At 36.7% G+C, this 22747-nt stretch overlaps 1 protein-coding gene across 2 annotated transcripts in view; it reads left to right on the plus strand.

Moving 5' to 3' along the window:
• The window catches only part of LOC126295410 (brain acid soluble protein 1-like), a 146715-nt gene extending 128615 nt beyond the window's left edge, over positions 1-18100 (plus strand). For both annotated transcript variants that reach the window (XM_049987891.1, XM_049987892.1), the window contains exon 7: positions 15003-18100. The gene's annotated coding sequence lies outside the window, so the exon portion shown is untranslated. The remainder of the gene's footprint in view (positions 1-15002) is intronic.
• Positions 18101-22747: the final 4647 nt, after the last annotated feature.

Raw genomic sequence — 22747 nt, forward strand, 5'->3', positions numbered from 1 at the left:
ATTATTATAAGGCATTACTGAGGATCGGGATGCCACTAATCAGTTTTGACAAATGGTGCCATAGATGACATTTTAAATTTTCACAACACTGTAATATGATATTCATTGCTAATGATCAATGTATCAAATGATTAGTTTTTTGCAATTAAAACATGGGGCCTGGTAGGTGGATGGGTGAAAGTAAATAGCACTAAAAAGATCGCAAGCAGAATGTGCGTCACATGTCACGTGACCAGATTCTGCCGCTGATATATGAAACGCGCTGAGTGCGGGCTTTACGAGCCAGTGCAACTGAATCCACAGAACGGAAAATGATGTGTCTACATCCAGTCACTTAAACGTCATAAAGAGGTAAATATTGACCAGGGTTCCAAAAATATGAGCATTACATGGAGGAAATTGTAATATAGAGTAAATGCAGTAAAGAGGAAAATTTAACATTGTTTATATGGGCTTTAGTCGGGACCGAAAAAAACAGGTGTAACATAGAGGAAAACATTATATGGAGGAACGTTATAAAGAGGTTTCACTGTATATGAAAAATACCAAGTTCCACCATGATTTACAGTCTTTATTAAACTGTAGGTCCTCCTATAATTATCTGGGTAATTCATGTCGATAAGAGGAAGGGAAGTGCCCAGTAATGTACACATGCGTTTTATGAAATACATGGTCAGTGGCAGGTGGTTTTCGTTTTAAAGCAATCTTTGTAACAGTGGACTGTTTGTGTGAGTTCCCTGCACCACAATTGGCACAAGAAAAATTCTGAAATTTGCACATGCTGCTTCTTTTGTCTTCTCACTGGCTTGTTGAATGCATTGTGTGCTTAATCATTAGCCTTCTAAGCATTTTCAGATAGCATTGTAAGTTTCTTTACCTTCCACAGGAAAAAGATGTAGTTTATAATTTCTACCAATTCTCACACTTTACAAAAGAGACACACACAGTGTGTTGCCAAAGATATTCTTAATTTTAGCTGATGAATTAGTGTTGCTCATCATTGGCACATGCTGGCAAGTGAGAGATCAGGGCTCCTTGTGTGTGTACACTCGGGTCTCCGACTTTAGAAGGCAGTGGCTCTTGTCGGTGTGAGGTCATTGAGTAAGAAATCATGATGAGGTACTTGTTTGAAAACAAGTTAGTCAAAATTGGCTAATAAAACAGCACGATAAATATTATGCATTCAGACACTGTGACTTGTTTAAAACAAGTCACTATGGTTGTGGAGCCATTTGTCTGGACAACAACGGTTATTAAATAGTAAACAAAGCTCCAGTTTGGAGCCTCTCTTGTTTGTGGTTTTGTTTGAATTTTGAGGTATATTGTAGCAAAAAATGCCTTGTTGCTGCTCATCTGTCAGTTTATAAAGCAACTGTAATTTCTGTGCAATTTAAGTTTCCCACAGTAAAATCAACTGAAGTGCCAATGTTGACAGTGTACACTGTGTACTTGTGCTGTATATTGATAAATTTATGTGGAGACAGGTAAGAGAGAAAAGAGAGGAAACCTATAAATATAGGTTTGGCTTATAGGAGGTTAAGAACTGTGCAATAGTAATTCCCTATTTGTTTATTATTCTGTTCCGAAGAACTTGAGGTGTCCAAAAATTTGGTATACAAGCAATCACTTGAAACTGTAACAGTCCTTTCTGTGGATTTTATGTAGTACCATTCTTTGTAAAGACAGCATTGAAGATTTTCGACAGTGTATGTATCTAAACCAGTTTTACACAATGACACTATCCATAGATTTCTCAAGTAAATACTACACATCTTTCATTGTGAACGTCCAATTTTTGGACAAATCATTTCATTTCACTTCACTCGTGGTCAGATTTATTCATTGGTTCATATTGGCTGTGGTAAGTATAAGACTTGCAACCTTGGGGCCAAAGCACTCTTGAGTGGCACTATCAGTTGCCATATCAAATTGTATACTGTTGCTCACTGCCACCTATCGTCCCATCACCTGCCTTCTTGGCTGCACAGGACTATTGTTGCAGCATGGCTTTGCTTCCGTTTTATAGTGTTTCCCCATTTATGTCCCCAGTATTAGATTGGCATGACATAAACGTATTCTGTTCTTCCCCATTCAGTGTTGTCCTCCCAAAGCACCCATGCTGATAATAGGGAGCAATTAGATTGACAATGCAGAAGATAATATCAGTTCTACCACCATCACGATTCATTCTTCTTTACTCGTAGTAAGCAGTATTTCTCTCAACGAGTTACTGTTACACATTCAGTAATCTTCATGACTGTTGTCAGAATAGCCCCATAAAATTGTCAATTTTTTCAACTCTAAGGAAGGAAAAAAAAAATCTTGGTGCCTCAAAGTGCATTAGTTTTGATTCTCTGCATTTTTCTATAGTACCACATTTTCAAATCCGTTCTCTTCTTGTCTAAATTATTTTCATCCAAGTTTCGCTTCTGCACTGCAAACTAATGCCTATAGATGGCTTCCTGATAGATAAATTTGTTTTCAGTGTTAACAAATACGTATTTTTCTGAAATGTTGTCAGTGTCAGTGTTTCCCGTTGCTGCGAATTAGCTGCAACATTGCATAAGATTGGTGTTAGGTACATATCATCTTAGGCATGGCCTAAGGGGGAGAATTGGACAAGTTTTGTCAAGTTGTGTACTCCCTCTCTCCCACACCACAACCATATGAATGCTACACAGATTTGACATGCACTTAATAGAAGAAATGGGACTCGGTTTTAAGCTGACCTGCAGAGCAAATAGTTTTTTTTGGGGGGAGGGGGGCAAAATATACTGATAATTGAGTGATTCAAAAATGTTCAACACAGACAAGACAGGATGCATAGGGTCAGAGGTGAATTTCATTACAAAAATTGATGTAATTGTTTTATGTGCCCAAAGGCTTCAAAATTTTGTTGTGTACCATGTTTTGCATGCATTTGTTGAAGTTGCTCATTTGCCATAAATTTTTTGCAATGTTTGCAGAGGAGTCTGAGAACTTTCTTTTTCTTACTTGTGAATTTATGGGGCACAGTATAGGTATTGAACATGTATATGTCCAGACCATAGAAAAAATTTGTTGCACTTTTCTTGCTAGTTATATCCCTGGTATTTCTCATAAACTTCAGGAGAAGAATCATTTTCAACCTCAGAAATGTAATTAAATTCATAACTGCTGTCTGAAACAAAGATACGCTAGATACATTATTGCCTCTTAGTCACAAAACTAATACCAGCTAGAAGTCATTTTGCAGCTGAAGAACAAAAGTTTGGAACTCCTTTGTATAACAATACAGAGAAAACACATGAAGGAAAGAACGATGTGGTAGAAAACTACATTTTTCTAATATGTGTTGGAGAGCATTAAAGAGCCTTTGACTATATGATCACATTCATTTGATTTCGTTAGATTGCTATTACTTACTACATGTGATTGTCAAATGTTGAGAAGGCCTAAGAACAGTGGGGCAAGCAAGGCTCATCATACAGTGTTGACGGGTTAAGTATACTTAAAAATGCTCTAGCCTTTATACCCGACTAACAAACTTCGCTAAAGTTGCTCTGATTTTCCAGAATTTGTTTTTGCCAGTGTTGTTTGTGGTAAGTACATGTTGCACTTCTGTCTAAGATATTGAAATATAATTAAATCTAGATTTCACAAATTCCAGTTTAATTGCATTTTGATCACAAGGAGGGACCACCATTGCCATGTAAAGCTGGGGAGCAGTATAATTTAACTGCAGAATGTGTGGGAAAGGCTACCCACTTCGTTTCATGCTGTGATTTGTGGGCAAGGGACCAATAAAACTGTTTATCTTAATTTCATCCATAATGGCTATTATTGGAACTGTGACTACCAACTGTATACTAGTTTCAATGTAGTGTTATACAGCCAACCAGTTAAAAGTAACTTGTTAGGTGCATTTACCTAGCTTTCGACGCCTACTAAGGGTGTTATCATCAGAATGATCCTTTTGATAAAGCATAAAATTACATTGTAAAAAACAGTGGTCAGAAATTAGAGCAGGTTTGCCAGGTAGCTGGGAACATCATCAGACTCAGATGTTGTTCCTAGCTTGGTGCACATGGCAAAGGCTGGAATGTTTCATTTTTGACTTGAGCATAACTGCTCTAATTTCTGACCATTGCTTTTTTAGCAATGTAATTTTATAGTATGTCAAAAGGTTCATTCTGATGGACACCCTTAGTAGGTGTTGAAACTTAGGTAAATGCCCTTAACAGTTACTTGCAACCGATTGGGAGTGATAAAAATCATTTTTGCAACTGGAGGCAAATGTTTTCCTCTTGTATTTAATTACTATTTACACCTGTCATTAACGCTTGTGTTTCGGTAAACTTGCGCCACTAAATATTATTTTAATGAGGTATAGAAGTGAAATGCAGTTGATATCAAGGTACACTGAGATATCTGCCTTACGGTTCTTTTGTTTACATGTTCACTTTGTTGAAAGTGCTCTCTGGTAGCAAGTATGTATGATAAGGTACCTTGCTGAAAATAGGAGTTCACATGTTTTGAGTTGTTCTTTTCGTCTTCTAGGATATATATATATATATAATATATATATATATATATATATATATATATATATATATATATATATATATATATATATATATATATAAGTAATGGTACTTGAATTTTAACTTAGGCTCCATCTAAGCTTAAAAGCTACCAATGGACCCCATAAATAATAATCTACCTGAGTTTTGGTTTTAAATTGTGCAAGCATAAATGTTTGGTGGTAAGTGAACCACAAGCATATAATTGCAAAATGGGAATAGTGCACTTCATTTTACTGAAAAAAAATTAGCAATTGAAATTTAAATGGGAAGTAGACATGGGGAGGGGGATTCACACTAATTACACTTAATAAATGGTGGAATAGTGACTGTGCTGAACACTGCTGAGGAGAAGTTCCAATTAGTATTGTTAAATGTTCAGTATGTCACAGCACTTATAATTGTTAGCTGGCAGATAATGTTTTACCCTGACAAATAATTATTCGAATTGTTTCTGAAATTATTTCAGTAAAAATAAAGAGTTTTGCTTATTTTTAGAACAAAGTTTGTTTCATTGTAGTATTTGTTGTTTGTGTGGGCAAAAATAAATTGATACATGAGCTAATTTACCATTGCTGTGAAGATGCATTTGTAAGTTGTGTGTGTGATGTAGTGATACCTGTTTACACTTACACATGGTAATTCCCACACATGGGTGCATACTCGATTCCTTAAGTAATGGAATTAACTAACATCAAAAATATATGAGTAGTTGTGGTCCTTCTATATCTTTGGAAAAAGTAACATGTAATGGCTTAGTTACATTATTGTGGCCACATGTGAAGACTGCTTGAGCCAGTATGGCTGACAGTCATCATAGTGTCGACAAATATTTTGGTTCCCAAATAAACACCTTTATAAGTGACTCATTTTCATTATCATGGATGCTTTCCTGAGTCTCTGGAACGCAACATTTTTGCCTGTAACAGGTATCAGATCTAGGTCTTCTTTATTCTATGAGAATCTTATAAAAGTAATAAAGATAAAAAATAAAGTATTAAAAATTTGCGGTCATTATGCTTGTAAGTGTCTTTCTAAAAGCTGCTTCAAGATCATTTGTCCAATCTGTCAAATAAAATAAAATGGATCAGTGTATGCAGTTTGTGTTTAAAGGCAGTGTCATAGCAACATCTAATTGCCTGCATGGTCCACATACCTTCAGGAAAGATATACCTGGATACAAACACATGCTTAGTGCAACTGAGCAATTTGTGTTTTTCTCGTTTGTTCAAAATGTTAACACTTAAGTATTTTGCCCATTGCTTTGAAATTTTGACAGTGGTGCATTCGAATACATGTGTTTTTGTATACTTACTGGAGCTCCATCTTATCTGTTCTACTACATAAAGATAAGTCATTGTTTAAAAGTTGCTATGAAAAATCTCAAAAGCTTTTGAGAGATTTATTTCAAATTTTTACTTGGTACTCTAATAAACTTTTGGAGTAAACTACGTATTTAATGTATATGGTATATAAATGTATAAATGGTGTAATGGATATAAGTGCAGATATTTTTATATGTGGTACCTTAACATAAGCATGTTGATGGTTCTCTCTCTCTCTCTCTCTCTCTCTCTCTCTCTCTCTCTCTCTCTCTCTCTGCATCAAACAGTCTTCTCACAGACATGCCACAAACTTTGATGTGTTTTCTGCATATCCGTACCTAGGTCGTGAAGTGAACTATTAACAGCTCACTGCCCACAATCGAAGGTCGTTAGCCTTGTAGAAAGCCCACAAACACAGCTCTATCACAATAAAGGCATACATCTTTGCAGAATTAGTTGATACATACCAAATTTATGGAGAAGATAAGCAGTCTGTAGTAAGGGCAAGGGAACTCTGTTGTCTTAGATTCCCAGCTCGTTACATTCTGAACACAAGAACCTATGTTGCAGTGTATCACCCACTCAGATACAGGATATCGGCCTAAATGTGAGGGTCTTGAGCCACAACACGAAACAGCAGCATTAAGATGTGAAGAGGAAATTAATGTATAGTTGAAGAATAATCCACTTGTAAGTATAAGAAGCTTGGAACGAGGTGGCAACATCTCATGTGGCACGTTGCATTCTTATCATCGCGGGAGAGTTCAGCATCTTCATGAAGCTGACCAACCGTGAAGAGCTACAATCCGTATCTGGCTGTTCGAACAGTGTGGAAACAAAGCCGAAATCCTTTGGAAAATACTGGTCACAGATGAATCCACATTCACTTGTGTGTAGATGCATAATGCGCACACTTGGGCAAATGAAAACCCTCATGCGATTTGACAGGGTAGATTTCAAGCCAGATTTGCTCTAAACGTGTGGGCCAGGATCATCAGACATATATTGCTGGATCCATTAGAGTTGCCTGCGAGGCTGGCGAGTTCTCACTATCTTCATGTATTACAATCTTTATTGCCACAGTTTCTGAATGATATTCTACTTGAAGAATATCTCGAGTTTTACACACCATAAGGCACCTCATAATGCAAGTAGACTGGTTCATCAGTATTTAGATCACAAGTTTCCTAACATTTGGGGTAGGTGGGGAAGCAATGTCTGTTGGCCACCCAGATTTTCTGATGTAAATTCACAGGATTTTTATTTCTGGGGGATGCCAGTGAGCTTGTTCATAGAGATATTGACAGTGAAACCACTTTTGACGTTGAATTGAAAAAGCTGACACATCTGTTAGAGCTTGACTGTGTAGTATAGTGATATATCCTTTATCTTGGTATTACTGCTTACAAGCTTGCCACACAGCTGACATAGGCCATTTACAACATTTGCTTTCAAGGATGTGAAATAAATCAGGGTTGTTAATCTCTTATGGAAGCTCATAAGAGCCTTAATTTCATTGTTCTGATTATATTTTGTTTTGGATTGTAAATAAACTACTATGTCTTCCTGTTTTCTGTTTTTTGCATACTGCATCACGCCATGATAAGATTTACATGTTCAATTCTACATATTTACACCTCTGCACTCAGTTTCGCCCATGTTTGTGTTAATGGACACCATAGACAACCCAAATAATGATTGACAAATGAATGTTATTCCACACAAAGCTTGTGTGTACAACAAATAATGATTATTGGAGTATGTACAAACCCTAACAGATTCCTTCATTCATTGTTAATTGCGGGAGAGGACCTCCAAATTAGTTATCGAGATCTCAATAACCCCAGCTTTGATCTTGGGGAAAATGGACATAACTTAAAACACGAGGCTCGTAATAGCTGTAATTAGTCTGTAAATGATGTAATGTTGATTAGTGTACCACACTCAGTCACCAACAGAAATATCTGCACTTACGCACATTATGCCTTGCATAAAAAATTGTACTGCCGCATCAAGGCAATTCGTTATTTAATGTTATGAAAATCTCTTGACCGATCTACTTGAAATTTTTATGTGATAGTCTAGTATATGTTTGGATGAACATATAGTATATATTTTTTGTGATATAAAGAGGAAATGGTTTTAGCAAAAATCTTGGAATTGACTGATTTACTTTAAGTTTTTAAAGGACACTAACAAAAATTCATGTAGACAGACTGTATATTTAAGCAAAAATTTACAGGTTTTCTGATAAAACCCACTGCATGAAAGTTAGTTTTGTGCTTTGGACTGCTGTAAATGTGTAGTTCTGTTTCTTGCAGTTAGTTTATTGCAGAAAATAGTGAAGTCATATTTATGGCTTCTCGCTTTATGACTAGAATGTTACTACAGAATCTGAATTTCCAATAACAGTAAACAAGACTCTAGCCCAGAGTGTGTAAGTGTGTAAGTGTGTAAGTGTGTGTGTGTGTGTGTGTGTGTGTGTGTGTGAGAGAGAGAGAGAGGGGGGGGGGGGGGGTCGATAGATGGACAAGGAACATATTTAGGAGCTGTGAAGCATGGTCTGTTTTGCTAGTAGTATTACTATTACTAAAGTAGCCAACCACAGACAAATACAGCAGATTAGATTTGATCTTGAGGTTCATTTATGAAAACAAATTATATTGGTTTTCATAGGAAGATGCAACAAACCCTGAATTAAACATCCACCCACCTCCCTGGGGTGCTTGTCACAATCATTTTGCAAATAATGCTGAGAACTGACAATATAGCAAAGTTCGAAATGGTCTTTAAAGTAACCCTATAATTTAGGAAAAGAAGTCGCAGATTTGCTTCTGGTTGAGAGTTGAGACTGTTTGTGTTCTCCCACTAAATCTTGTAAACATTTCAGACAGCATCGCATTCTTCACATTGCTCTAGCCACTTCAGCGTTGTCTAAAAGCAGGAAAAAGTATCTTTAGTGGATGGCCTGCCTCAGCACAGTCTTTCTGATTTTGCTCTCCCTCATCATCAGAAGGGTCCAGGTTGTTGATGACTGGCTGTTCTTTCATCAGCCAAAACACAATGCAGTTATCAGTATGACATTCGTGTCAATTTTGAATATTTTCCTATTTGTATTTTTCAAATCCTGAAGATTATTTAATGGCTCTTTCTAGTTTGGATACATTCTGGCTGTTCACACATGGTAATGGACTCCTCTGAAGAAAGCAGCTTATGGTTGGCAGGAAGGGGGAAACTATGAGCTGGAGTGCCCAGTGCCAAACTTCTGCAGGGTGTAAATTTGAATTTGATGACTAGAATACTTCCTGTTAACAACCTTTTCACTTGGTCTGAATTTGGATAATCATTGCTTTATTGTTTTTGTTGTAATATTGCCTGCACTGGACAGGGAAAAAAATAATTTAATTTTAAGAGACTAGTTGAGGATGTATAAGCACTCCTAATACCATGTCATTCGAATACTACAAAGTAACTGAAAAAGACAAAGGTTAATACTTTTAGAAAAACAATATTTGTTGGGACCATAATGGTTCATCAGGATGTAGTTTTCTTTCGTACAGGAATACTGAAGCATTAAGTCTCACATCCCATTGAAAGTGCGCTCTTCTGAAATTTTTTGACTGATTACAACTGTGTCAGACTGAAACTCAAATCCAGATCTGAAGCAGTAAGGAGAGGAGGTAATGTGCTTGGATAAGTTAGTTGGTAGGAGGATTGCTTGCGATAGTTGAGATCCTGTCTGGGATCCTGTTTTAATCTACCAGAAAGTATCAAACCATGCACAGACTAGAAGTTTTATCCTCAGAATTCACAATAATTTATGGTTATTAATGGCACAACAAACTTCCGATGAGGTGTTTGGATACATAGTTCTAAATGCTTCAGACTGCAGTGGAATATGCTTTTCTCTGGGGCTTTTCCTTCGTTTTATAGATTAACTGGTGTGGACAATTGTTCATTAAGGTAATTTAATATTTTCAGATGTTAGTGCTTATGAGTATACTGTGGTCATGAATTAACAACAGTATCTTGCTCCATACTGTGTTATCCATTATTACCTGTCGTTAATTTGTGTACGGATCTTAATGAGCACAAGTTTTGAAAAGGACAGTTGCTACTCGCTATGTGGTGGAGACAGGCCCAACAAAAAGACTGCTACGAAACAAACTTTTGACCAACAAGGTCTTTGCCAAAAACAGAAACCCCTCAAACCCCCCCCCCCCCCCCCCCCCCCCCACACACACACACAACCCAATCCCGCTCCTAAGGTGGCCTTTTTGCCAACCATTTTGAGATAATTTTCATCATTGTAATTGCTTCTTTGACCCTGCCTCCTTTCCATAAAGTAATTGGTATTCAATACTGATAAAAAAATCTTGCATTTACCATTGCTACGGAATAGTAATTTCAATGAAGGTGATATTGGGCTTCTCTTTCTCACCTTTTACTTTGTGGTTTCCTGCAGCATTGAAGCTTATCAAGTGATAGATGCCATTCATTAATGTTATGGTGTAACATTTGTGTGTCCCTTATAATACAGCACAAATTAAACAATGGAAAATCCAGGATAGAATGTAACAATACCAGCGAAGGAAAGTTGCTACTCACCAGATAGCAGAGATGCTGAGTTGCGATAGGCACAACAAAAAGATTCACACAATTATAACTTTCGGTGATTAAGGCCTTTTGTCAGCAGTAGGCGGGAGGGAGGCGTGCGCGCTCACACACACACACACACACACACACACACACACACACACACACACACACACACACACACACACACGCAGTCTGTCAATCTCGACTATTCAATGAGTTGACCACATAGGTAAAAGTCGTGGAAGCTGGCCGTATTCATCTTTTTGTGTGAATTGGCATATATTCAGTGCCTCAGCTGTGCTATGAGTGGTTCCATTCCTCTTCCCATTCGCTGACCTTTCTTCAGTGATACATAGAGTATGATGGTATCTGATTATATGGGGGAATCACTTGCAAATTATTGAGTTGGTTGTTGTGTTAGCTTCTTTGTATAACTACTGTGTAATGCTGTTTCAAGAAACAAATAATTTATACAATCGAAGAGAACTTCCGTCTTACACAAGAGACAGTTTTATTATTATTAACTTTAGTGGCTCTATTTTACTTCTTGAGTAGTCCCATGTTCAGATTTGTCTTTGAAGGTTCTGCTGTTTGGTTCATGTGGTCAACCCAATACTGTTTCATTGTTTCCGATTCTAATTTTCTCAATTCATCTGCAATGTCTATAGCCCTTCCGTGTGTCATTTCTGCTGAAAATTTGTGGTTCTTAAGAAGAAGAAGAGTATTAGTTTTGTTTTTGTTCTTGTTGCCTTGCACTCACAAGATGTGACAGAAATGAGATATCCTTTTCCCGTTCATTATGCTGGCCATCTAATCCCTCTTTCAATATAGATGTTTCATTGGGGAGGAGTCCTCGGACTATGTTTACCCAATGTATGTTATTTATGCTGGTTTTCATGATTCTTCCTTCAGGTTTGAGGATCTGATCAATTCTTTCATTTTCAATTTGGAACATGGTTTTCTAAGCATAAATGGATTCTGGACGAGTTACGGTTTTATAGTGTTCCACCTTTGTGCAGGGTGGTGATTGTTCTGGAAAACCTGGAATTCTCAGGGAATTGCATTTCACGCAAAAATCAGAGAAATCTCAGGGAATTTAACCTTTTTAAACTAGCATTGAAATTGAATCTTATAAATCATGAATTTTAAAGTACTTATTTCAAAGTGTGTTAATTATATTATTATTATTATTCCATATGAATTGTCATGTTTAAAAACTTAAGTTAAACTATTACTTATGGCTGATATATAGCTCAGCTGAAAAGAAAGAAAAGTCATTATTGTGGCTTGATTGTTCCCCACACCCACTCACCTTTAATTGCCATTAATTTATCAATAGCCTTTTGATACACATCTTCTTCCTCACACCTGAAATTCTCTAGGAATATTTTTTTCTAAGTTTGAGTAACCACCCTGTTAGTGTCTTATCGACAAACGTTTCTTATTATAAACTATCTGAGAAACCCGGCATTACCAGGTATTTATTTATAGCTGCGCTAGAGACTTTGTACTTGTGGACTTTATTATTGATTTCTTCATGTACAAAGTTTGAACGAAGAGCTTGTTTACTTCATGAGAGAGAGAGCCACAAAGAGCTGGCCATCCAAAAAGCAACTGGCACTAAGGTCCACATCTGCAATATGCATCTTCTGGCCTTGTTTTTTGTTTATGGTCATGGCATAACATAAGCTCACTGGAGAATTTCCTCTTCTGTGATGTTATGTTACAGGAAAGTAACTTTAAGCATCTACGAGTTAACGGTTCTGAGAAGCAAAATAATACTTGATGATATTCATTGGATTCTTGAGACCACAACGGTTCTGAGAAGCAAAATAATACATGATGATCTTCATTGGATTCTTGAGACCACATAGTCCTCAGTCTTTTAGCCATTCTTGAGTATCCAGAAAGACTCAGCTGTTTTCTGGGCATTATTATTCGTAATCAAAATGTAATTAGTGGACACCCAAATCACAAAGCGGCATAGGTAAAATTGTTTTTTGTAGCAAAGAAAATAAAACCTATTGAAAGAAGCAAAGTAGTGTCATTTAAGTTTTAAATACACAAAACGAATCGGTAAATCTGTGTATCTTAGCCAAATAAATTTGCTCTTTGCATTCGTAAAGATAAAAATATGGCACTTAACTCTGTCAATGATATAAACATACAAAAATGCATGTCACGGCGGAGGGGGAAGGAATAAAAAGAAAAGAAAAACCCTATAGCTGTTGGTTCTGTGTTGTGATGATTATCCCTACGAACTACTAAGCTGAGCAAACGATCTTAGATAAAATTTTAAATCATGCTATCTTTTTCCTCTGCGATCAGATTTTGATTAAGTAAAGCCTGTACATTGCACCTAACAACCTGTGAAAACCCCTTGAAAATTCGTGTAGAAGTTTGGCAGATTAGCATGTTCAAAGCTGACCAAGATAGAAATTGATTCCCCCCCCCCCCCCCCCCTCCCAATTTCAGTAAAATATTTCTGGGTTTGTGACCGCATTGTCAGTACGTAAAGCTACCGACCCTGAAGAAGATCACTTGCTATATCAGTAGTTTTACATATTGACTATGCGGTCACAAACCCAGAAAAATTAAATTTTATCGACTGTGACAATGGCTGCAGAAGCTTATGTTTATATTTCTTCATTTTGTTGGTTCAATTTATCCATGTTTCTAATTAACTTAAGTTGTTATTGATGGGTTGTCCTAGATATTTTAAATGTAGAGTTATTTTGATTTTTTGATTGTTCATGAAGACTATACTTATACTCAGGATTTTTCTGGTCACAGTCTCAGTTCCAATTTTTTGGGAGACTGTTGATTTGGGCTCAAGCTTCATCCATATCAAGAGTAAAGAAAGCTAAATCATCGGCATATCCTGCACAGTTTGTTCATGTTGAGGGATTTGCTCCAATTTTAATTTAGGTGTATTTTCTTTTGGCAAATACTCATTGAGAGCTACATTTGAAACCAGTGAGGATAATGCATAATCTTGCCTAAGACCTCTTTTTATTGTGAAAGCTTGAAATTTCTTCCCTGAATTTTACTTTGGAATTAGCGCAGATTAAAGTCATTTTAATGATTTGCTTAATTTGGGGTGAAGACCCTGACCTGGGATTTTTTGAAAGTGTGTATGTATGGAATTGTAGCATGTATGGAATTGTAGCATGCATTTTTTAAAATATTTGTGACATAAAGAGCTGTTTATTTTTGTACCTATAGTATTCCAGGCTGAAAGTGTGGTCTGGGCAGTATAGGTGGAAATCCTCTTGGTATTCTCCAGGTTGTGACTTAAGATGGTTTACCTGTACATTACGTTGAAAATAAGCTGTGGATACCTCACGTGTTGCTAGAAGTAATTTATGTTGATAGTTTCAAATCTTCCACGAGTTTCACAGCTTGTCATGTGCAGACAACAAAACCCATTTATTTCCCGGAGACTGAAAATCAGTATATTTTGTTACTTGATCTGAGGTAATCTCTTTTTCTTCTCTCATGTTTTAGACATATTAAAGCACATTTCTATAGCTGTTGCTGTTTCTATTACTTTCTCCCTCTCCACACTCACTCACTCTCTCTCCATAAATTTTACCAGAAAAACTACAGGTTTCTGTCATCAGTTAACGTGTTGTTGTAGCTGTATTATATCAATTTGTTTTGTTGCAGAGTTGTGAGCAATGTGTGTGTGTGTTGGGGGGGGGGGGGGGGGGGCGCCGCCCTTGTTGTGGGTGGGAGCAACAGATAAATGGAGTGATAGGGAGAAGACTTAATGTAGAAGATAATCATATGATGGTTGGCAGCTGGGGTGTGAGGGCATGTTTATATAGCTATTTATGGCAGGTTGCAATCTGTATTCACTTACAGTTGTCAGTGTAAGAAGACGCCTGACAGCTAGCAGCCCTGTTGCCAATTTTCAGCTGCTCGATACTAACAGCCGCAGAAACAGTAGTTGTCTTTATGGCTGTGACAACATTAAGTTCTTGCCACAGAGACATTTTTACAAAATTGTATTATATCATTAGGCAAGGTAGGTGTGTGAAACGGCTGCGCCCGCCTTACTGGAATTGTTATGGATCTTCGTATCCGATTTGATTATGGTACTTATTTTCCTCGTGCTATTGATTTTTCTGTATGATAATTCTCTTCTGTTGTATTTTTTTTTGTTGTGCACGCTGTTGCTGATTTAGGAATTTTGAAACAAATTTCTATATTTGTTGAGTAGTGATTGTATCCTATTAGGTGATCAACAATTGCTGAATGGAGGTAATTAATTTTTAATATTCGGAGATGTTCTCTGTATCTGATTCTAAAGAAGACCTGCAGCATCGGAAAGATAATTATTTTACACAGTTTTTTGTATCAGCCTGTTCTGTTCTTTGTATTTATAAAATATGTACTATTGACTGTTAATGTTTGATTTTTAAAATAGCTAGCTGCGGAGCATTTCTTTCCTTGCCATCTTGTGCTGTTGCTTCAACACCAGTAATTTTGTGCTTTTCTTTTTTTTTTGCAGATCCACTTGGTGTAGAGAAGGCCATATTTTAAATACACACTCTATTAGCTCCTTTTAATGGGAGCTCTGAGACAGAACTCAAATTGTCTTAACTATTGATATGCTCCTGCTCCAGTTATTAGTGTTGTTGCGTGAGTGCAAGAAGAACTGAGGGGTTGTGGGTGATGTGAAGGAAGCTGGCACTACAGTCAGCTTTAGCTAGTGATGTATCGCCTGAACAGGCAGCGACACTTCCTCTTGCATTGCACAGGAAAAACTCAAGCTGCCACTGTATCAGTTACTATAAAAGCAACGCCAAAAGAACACCTGCAAACCACTGCCAGTTTTGGAGCTGTGTTTACAACACATGACAAAGATTTTCTTTCAGATTTGTAAAATAAATCTGTAGCCTTATGGGACATAATCTGTGTATTTACTCGAAGTGATCAGAATTTGCCTTATTGTGAGTTAAACTTTTTTTCATATGCGTCTTTATAATTGGGAGTGTTTACATTTGACACTGTGGAAAGTGTGTGTAATAAAATATAAATGAGAGAAAGCAAATAGATTCAGACTGATAAATAATTACAGGAGCATTTGTTACCTCTGTGCGGGCATCATGCTCATTTTTAATGTTTTGTTCAGGACATGTTACGAGGCACAAAAACTTTTAAAATGTCCCTTAAGCTTGCACCTATTGATTTTAGGTGCAATCCCTTTTGCAGTTTTTTCCCCACACATACGTTCAATAATGCAAATGTTGATGCTCTACAATTTAGAATTTTACATTTCCCTAGTTGCCTATTTGTAGTGCAGGTGGAACACCACATTTCCTTCGGCAGATGTACGAGTATTTTCTTTGGTTCAGGGCAATAGGTACAGAATTTCCGTTTGCATGGTTTTGTAGCACTGCTGTTGAAAGCAAAACTGTTATTTGCTTCATAAGTTTGATGGAAGATGGTCTATCAAACCATATGTAACAGATTGCAATGCATGCAAGTTTGCTTTTTACTTCAGGTCTTAATTTTTGATGGAAGTGCCTATTCTTTTCTGGCTTGCTTCACACCACCCTTTTACCTCTCATTTTTAGTGTTCTTTTAAAATTTGAGTTTTGTGGTCAGCTGCTCCCATTTACTCACAATGATGGTATTTAATTGGATAAATTTTGTGTGCAATTACGAATATCGGTTCTCCGTTGGAGCTCTTGTGCTGTTTTATTTTGGACTTACTAAGCTTGAAGATACATTGCATTTCAAATAGCCTTCAAGATTTTTTCCTAATTTATGGACTACAGTGTGTTTGATTCTGATGACCTGTGGAATAATTCTTCTTTTTCCTGCTTATTTGCTGAGAATATAGTAACCAATTTTTGTCACTTTCTGGATTCTGCTTGCCTCGGTGGTGGAGAACCACATAAACAAAGCACCACAGGTGACGCGTAACAAAATAAAAAGAAATCTGTGACAAGTAATGTACTAGACGATAGAAGAGAAACGTGTCAAGATGCTCTGTACGAAGAAACTGTATTTTGTAGTGTATTTTATCATCTTTTCTATACACTTTTCCCTACCCGACAGTGTCTGATGGTGTCACATGTGTGACCAGTGTCTCCAGTTAAAAGTGAGAGTGGTGACTCACTGTTGAAAATCCTTAACAAAGTGAAATGACCATCATTCAGAACAAATTTTGATGGGAGCTTGTGCATCAAACAGCTGCACTGGAAGACAATCCAGAACCACGGACAGCAGTGTCAACAGAGGAGACAGAATTAAACTACACAAACAAAAAGCTATTTCTGCCCAACAAACTGTTTTGTTGTATAAAATGTCAAAAAATAAAAATTGATAATATGTGATTGAACTTTTCACCTTGATTTTGTATATACATATATATATCTGTGTTGAGTAATTGTTTACTTCATAGTGTGAGTGAGTGTGAGAGAGGAAAAACTGCTGTTCCCAGAATGTATTTTTAAGGTAATATAGTTAACAATTGTACAATTAGAAAATAATATTTCTAAAAAACTGTAAAAAGAAAAGTGGTAAGCTTCACTGTAAAGTTTCTGGTGTACACCACTTTTTTCTTCATTTACTTGCAAAGTACGCACAGGGCTGTCAGGAAGTTTGTATCAAATTTTATTTTTGGTGGTATAAGTTTTAGTCTGATGTAAGTATGAATTGAATACCATTTGAATTATTAGATTTGGGAACAAGAAAATTTCTTCTTTCTTTCCTTCTCTTTTGTCTCCTGATCTTAAACGTACATTATGTTCAAAGAAATAACACAGGTTAGTCTTTTCCATTCAGTTTCTTGAATTCGTTTCTCTTCTGTTTAGTAAAAGTGGGCAAATGCATCAATGGAACCAGCTGTCATCTCATTACATCACATCAGCATTTGTGCTGGTGTAGTTTGTTGTTGCTGAGTATGCCTGTTTACATCCAGAATTTAAAGAACATACAGCATGTAAACAGTGAAATAGGTTTACCATGTGATAATATATATAAAGCTATATACATATATTATTTCCAGTACTGTAAATGTATTTCTCTTTGTTCCAAGGCATGCTCTAGATCCCAGTAATGTGGACAAGAAATGGTTTGAAATACGTTTAGCCTTTGAGGGGTCCAATTTTATGGACATAGTAGAAAATAGAACTGCAGTAAAATCTCTGCAGGTGCTTTGTTTCAGTTTGTGTTGCTTCAGTATTCACAAATGTACATTTACTGTGTAAGAGAGAACTATAAAATTGGTATGCTCAAAGGCTTGCTGTGGTTAATACTGTAAGGCGAGATAACTTAAAATAAAGACTTTGGATCAGAACCTGCCTTCGGATTATCTTAGTGCTGTAATAACTACGCATAATGAAAACTTGAGTATAAAGTGAATTTATACACTTAATATATATATTAAAAAATACTTCGTGTTTTCACATTTGTCAGAGGAATTAATTAAAGGCAGTGATGTAGTGACATAGTTTTTAACTTAGGTTAAATGACAGAAAAGATTTAAAAACTGTTCTAAAGCTTGGATCAGTGTGGACATGTTTCTAAAGAAATGAGTTATGATTGTGAAAAGAAATCATTTGTCAGTTTCAGAGGACAATAAAGTGTGAAAAGTCATCTGTGTGGAGTTTCTTTGGGTCTCAGTGAAGTACTAAAAGTACAGTGCCACAGAAGTCAGAACTTTGCATTTTCCATGTGAACTTGAACAAATTTGAATGTCTTTTTAGTAGTGACATTTTTGTCAGGCGCATAGGGAAGGACAAAATAGATTGTATTGTGGAACAGTGACACCAGTTTACACTGTGTAGTTATGTACATCGCAAGGCGATATCAAATTTATAATAAAAAAGTCAAATTCAGTAACGTTGGTATGTTCACTGAAAGTGTTATTTTTTCGCATAGAAGTTTATGTAACAAGTCAATTTTGTACCAGGAAATTCTCAGTGACTAGATGACTCTGAAAAGAAGCAGTGCTTTTCTATACACACACACACGTCATGCTTAATTATGTGGAAACTGTTTCGGGTAATGGTTTTAGTGGGTTTGTTTTAACTACAGCAAAGAACTTCAAATGTTAATGTCAGGAAAAACTTTATTTATAAACTCAGTTGATGAAAGGTGTACTAAAATGGTGAGGAATGTAGTTTTTGAAGTTACTGGTATCAAATGAAAGAATACTATCACAAGAATTTTTCCATTGTAGCACTGTTCAGCAACAACCCCACAGACAGGCAAAGTTCTGTATGACTCGCCAGAGACAGTAATTATCCATAGTAATCAATGGTCATCAAAAATGCTTTTCAGAGATTGTGGAGGGACGCTAAAGTGTCATTTGAAAATAATTTTAGATGGAAAAGCTAGTTTTGAAATGTGTTTCTTCCCACTTTATATGCAGGTGTAAAGTATGCAGGATGTCACGCCATGCAAGTTTACATTAATGTATTTTGTTGAGACATCAGACAACTGTACTATCACTGTTGTATACTTCATGCATTTGTAAAACCACGGTTTCAAAGATTTTATGTGGATTGCTTGTTGCTATTTACAATGTCCATGGGGCATATCAGTAATTAAGGCACTTACTAACAGTTTGATACATTTTGTTCTGAGAGGTCACATGTGATACAAATAATCTTCCCAAGAAGGGCTATTTCATTGTGTAATTAAGGCCGCTGAGGAAAAAAGCGGTCATAGAGGCTGCGAACAATAACACTTTTACTTTTGATGCACATTTATTTCGTGCCAGTAGTAGCTTTAAATCTGTCAAACCATACAAAATTTTGTATCCACTGTATTGTAATGTTTATATTCAAAGACAGGTAAACAGTTATTATGCTGAGATCAAAATATCCTTCAAAATTTGCCGAAGCCACAATACTTGTTATAAAAGGGACTGCAAGGTCCCACATGGAAACAACGGCCTATTTGCGCAAATGACTGTGCATGCTGTAAATAGTTGCAGATATGGTGTGTTTACAAGTTCCTATCTACTGCTCGCCCTCATTGTCGGTCTAGAAAAATTTGAGCGACAAGAGACTACGTCCTTCCAACCCGAAAGATTGTTTCATTTATTCAGAAATTCGTAATGAAGGGAGATACTATCGTCTATCCTTGATGTAAATTGCAAACGAAATGAAAGAAACAGGCAGACCGATAAAAGTGGTGTAGTCTGTCGCCATGTGGCCCGAATAAAGTGTGCAGCCCGTGATTCTGTTGTATTTTATAACAATCTGACCTAACCTGGAAGTGTCAACTAACGTTGAGTGCACGCTTTCGGGTCAATAACTAACAAAAATAGTATTTTTATATCTGCGTAGTTTTAGTTGAAGTTTGTGAATTTGGCCCGGGCGGTGAGTAAAGTTGGCCACTTATCGGAGAGGTAAAGTAGCGCAGACATTGCGTGGTTGGAGGATGTGAGGGACGGAATTTTTTGTCTGCATTCCATTACTGACAGCTCCCAGGCGTGCTCGAATAGTACCGTTCAGCTGCCATGGTGTTAATGTGTCAAACGGAAGTAAATGGATTCGGGAATGCGTATTAGAAAGGCAGTCATAGTCAAGGTACATATTTTTAGCAAGGAATATGAAATTAAAATAGGGTAGTTGTAATACGTCGCAGTGAGTAGAAGTAAAATGATGATGAAAACGTTAAGTAAAATTTGTGATTGTGTCTTCTATTGCATAATTCATTTAAATCAAATTAATCGTCCCCTCACACAGCCGACACGAAGTGTTCGAATGACGTTGTCTTGTAACAATCAATACACGGGCCAGCGGTCAACTTGTCGCCCCCATACTACAGACAATCAATTAGTTCCTAATAAATACTAATTTTTCCGTTACCGATGATGATAAGATCGGTGCATAATGTCAATATTGATTCCTAGGCAAAAACGACTGCTTGTACAGGGTGGCTACTTAAGCGAAGCCAATATTCGCACATAAATGTACTTAACAAGGTGCGTGGCGAACACACTAACTGGCGTAATTATTTGCGGATAGATTAGAAAGCATAGGTATGATTTGAAGCTCATAACTCGTCGCACGGAAAAAATATTTGTATGAGAGTGTGTATACGAAGCTATATACGCCGTCCTGAAGGAAGATCTTTTGAAAGGAGGCAGATCATTTCTGTAACGTATGAAGTGTTTGTCGCAGGATCAACCGCTTCTATTCCCTCTGTTAAAGAATAAACAGCTGCCTTCTTAACTCGATCGCTGTTTTCCTTGATCTTAATTCTCTATAAACGTGTGACTACATTTTAATAAATTAAGCAATGAAATCTCCGGAGCACTGACGTACATCTCAATTTCAAAATTCACTGTGATTGTTGGCACTCACGGACGAAAAACTGAATAAACACGTTTCGCGCGCCATATTTGCGTGGAGTTCCTGCTGACACGCTACGATTTGTCTGCGCAGATATTACAGTCCAAAGATTTGAGCAACTTCAGTTTTTGCCACATATCTGCGCAAATCTCCTGCCCTTACTCAACAATCTGAATTCTCAGTCGTGGATGTGATCTACATATATAGCCTGCAAACCACTGTGAAGTGCATGGCAGAGGGTACGTCCCATTGTATGGGTTATTAGGTTTCTTCCCGTTCCGTTCACGTATGGAGTGGCGAATAAATGATTGATTTGAATGCCTCTGTGCGTGCTGTAATTATTCTAATTTTATCTTCATGATCCCTACGTGAGTGGTACATAGGGGATTGTAATACATTCTTAGAAACATCATTTAAAGCCTGTTCTTTAAACCCTAAGTACGCTTTCTCTCTTCAAGGGTCTGCCAGTTCAGTATCTCTGTATCATTTTGCCAGGGGTCAAACTAACCTGTGATAATTCTACTGTCCTCTGTATATTCAGCTTGCCCCGTTAATCCTGTTTGGTACGGATCCCACACACCTTAGCAATATTCTGGAATGAATTGCACGAGTGATTTGTAAGCAATCTCCTTTGTAGATTGATTACATTTCCCCAATATTCTACCAATAAAGCGAGGTGTACCATCTGTTTTATTCATGACTCAGCCTGTACGATAATCACATTTCTTATCACTACAAAGTGTTACATCCAAGTATTTGTGCGACTTGACTGATTCCATCTATGACTCATTGGAATTATAATAATAGACTACGACGTTTTTCCGTTTTGTGAAGTGCACAATTTTACATTTCTGAACATTTAAAGCAAGTTGCCAGTCATTGCATATGGTGAAATCTTATCAAGATCTGATTTATCGAGATTCTTTCAGTACTCCGCTACAGGTAATAGCATTATTTGAAATAAGTCTGAGGCTACTATTAATATTGTCCGCATATACAGTACAACATGAATATCAAAGGCCCCAACACGCTTTCATGGACACATCCGAAGTTGCTTTTACATCTAACGAAGACTCTCCATCCCAAGATAAAATGTTGCGTCCTCTGTACCAAAAAGTATTCATTTGTCACAAATTTCACGTGATAATCCTTATGATAGAGCTTTTTACAATAAGCATAGATGTACGGTGCGCAAACAGATCGGTGCTAATCAGTGACGAAAAGGAATTGCTGAAGGATTGAATGAGATTCCTGTCACAAAGTTGAGCATTTTCCCATTTTACAAAGTATTTAAATAGTTGGAGGCAAAGCCCATTTTTATCCTGAGCGTCATTCAGATACATAAACGTTGGAAAATGTGCTGTCGAGCTAAAGAGAGAGCTGATGACCTCGCAAGTTAGCGCTTTAAAACCGCCATTCAACAACAGTGTAGTGTTACTTAAACATCGGTATTTGTCACAGCCGATATCGATATTATTTTTAAAATATATCGATTAACTATCGATTGTTCTGTGTAGGTATTTCAAATGAAAAAATGTTCTAAGATGTTATATTGTTTAAAATACAACTATACAAGATATGCAAATTTTGATTTGTAAAAGGCAAGGTATTTAAATTCTTGTCCGATAGTCTGCTGTTTAAAGTACAATATTAAAATATACACAGATTTCATTTCATAAAAAGTGAGATATTTTAATTCTCCTTTGGTCTGTTGCGTTTTCAGTAATTATTTATCCTGCCTTGGAGAAAAACGTTTCTGCAGGAACTGAAGTCGCTGGACAGCATAAAAATTTAGTAGCTGTTACAAGCAACAATATTCTAATACTCAAGCCAGCTAGTGTATTACAGGTTTTCAAAATATTGACGTAACTCAATGATGGAATCACTGAATGGTGTGATGACATCGACGTTACGCTGTTGCTTATTGAGCAAAAAG

The sequence above is a fragment of the Schistocerca gregaria genome, chromosome 11 (assembly GCF_023897955.1).
Source record: "Schistocerca gregaria isolate iqSchGreg1 chromosome 11, iqSchGreg1.2, whole genome shotgun sequence".
Classification (NCBI taxonomy): Eukaryota; Metazoa; Arthropoda; class Insecta; order Orthoptera; family Acrididae; genus Schistocerca; species Schistocerca gregaria.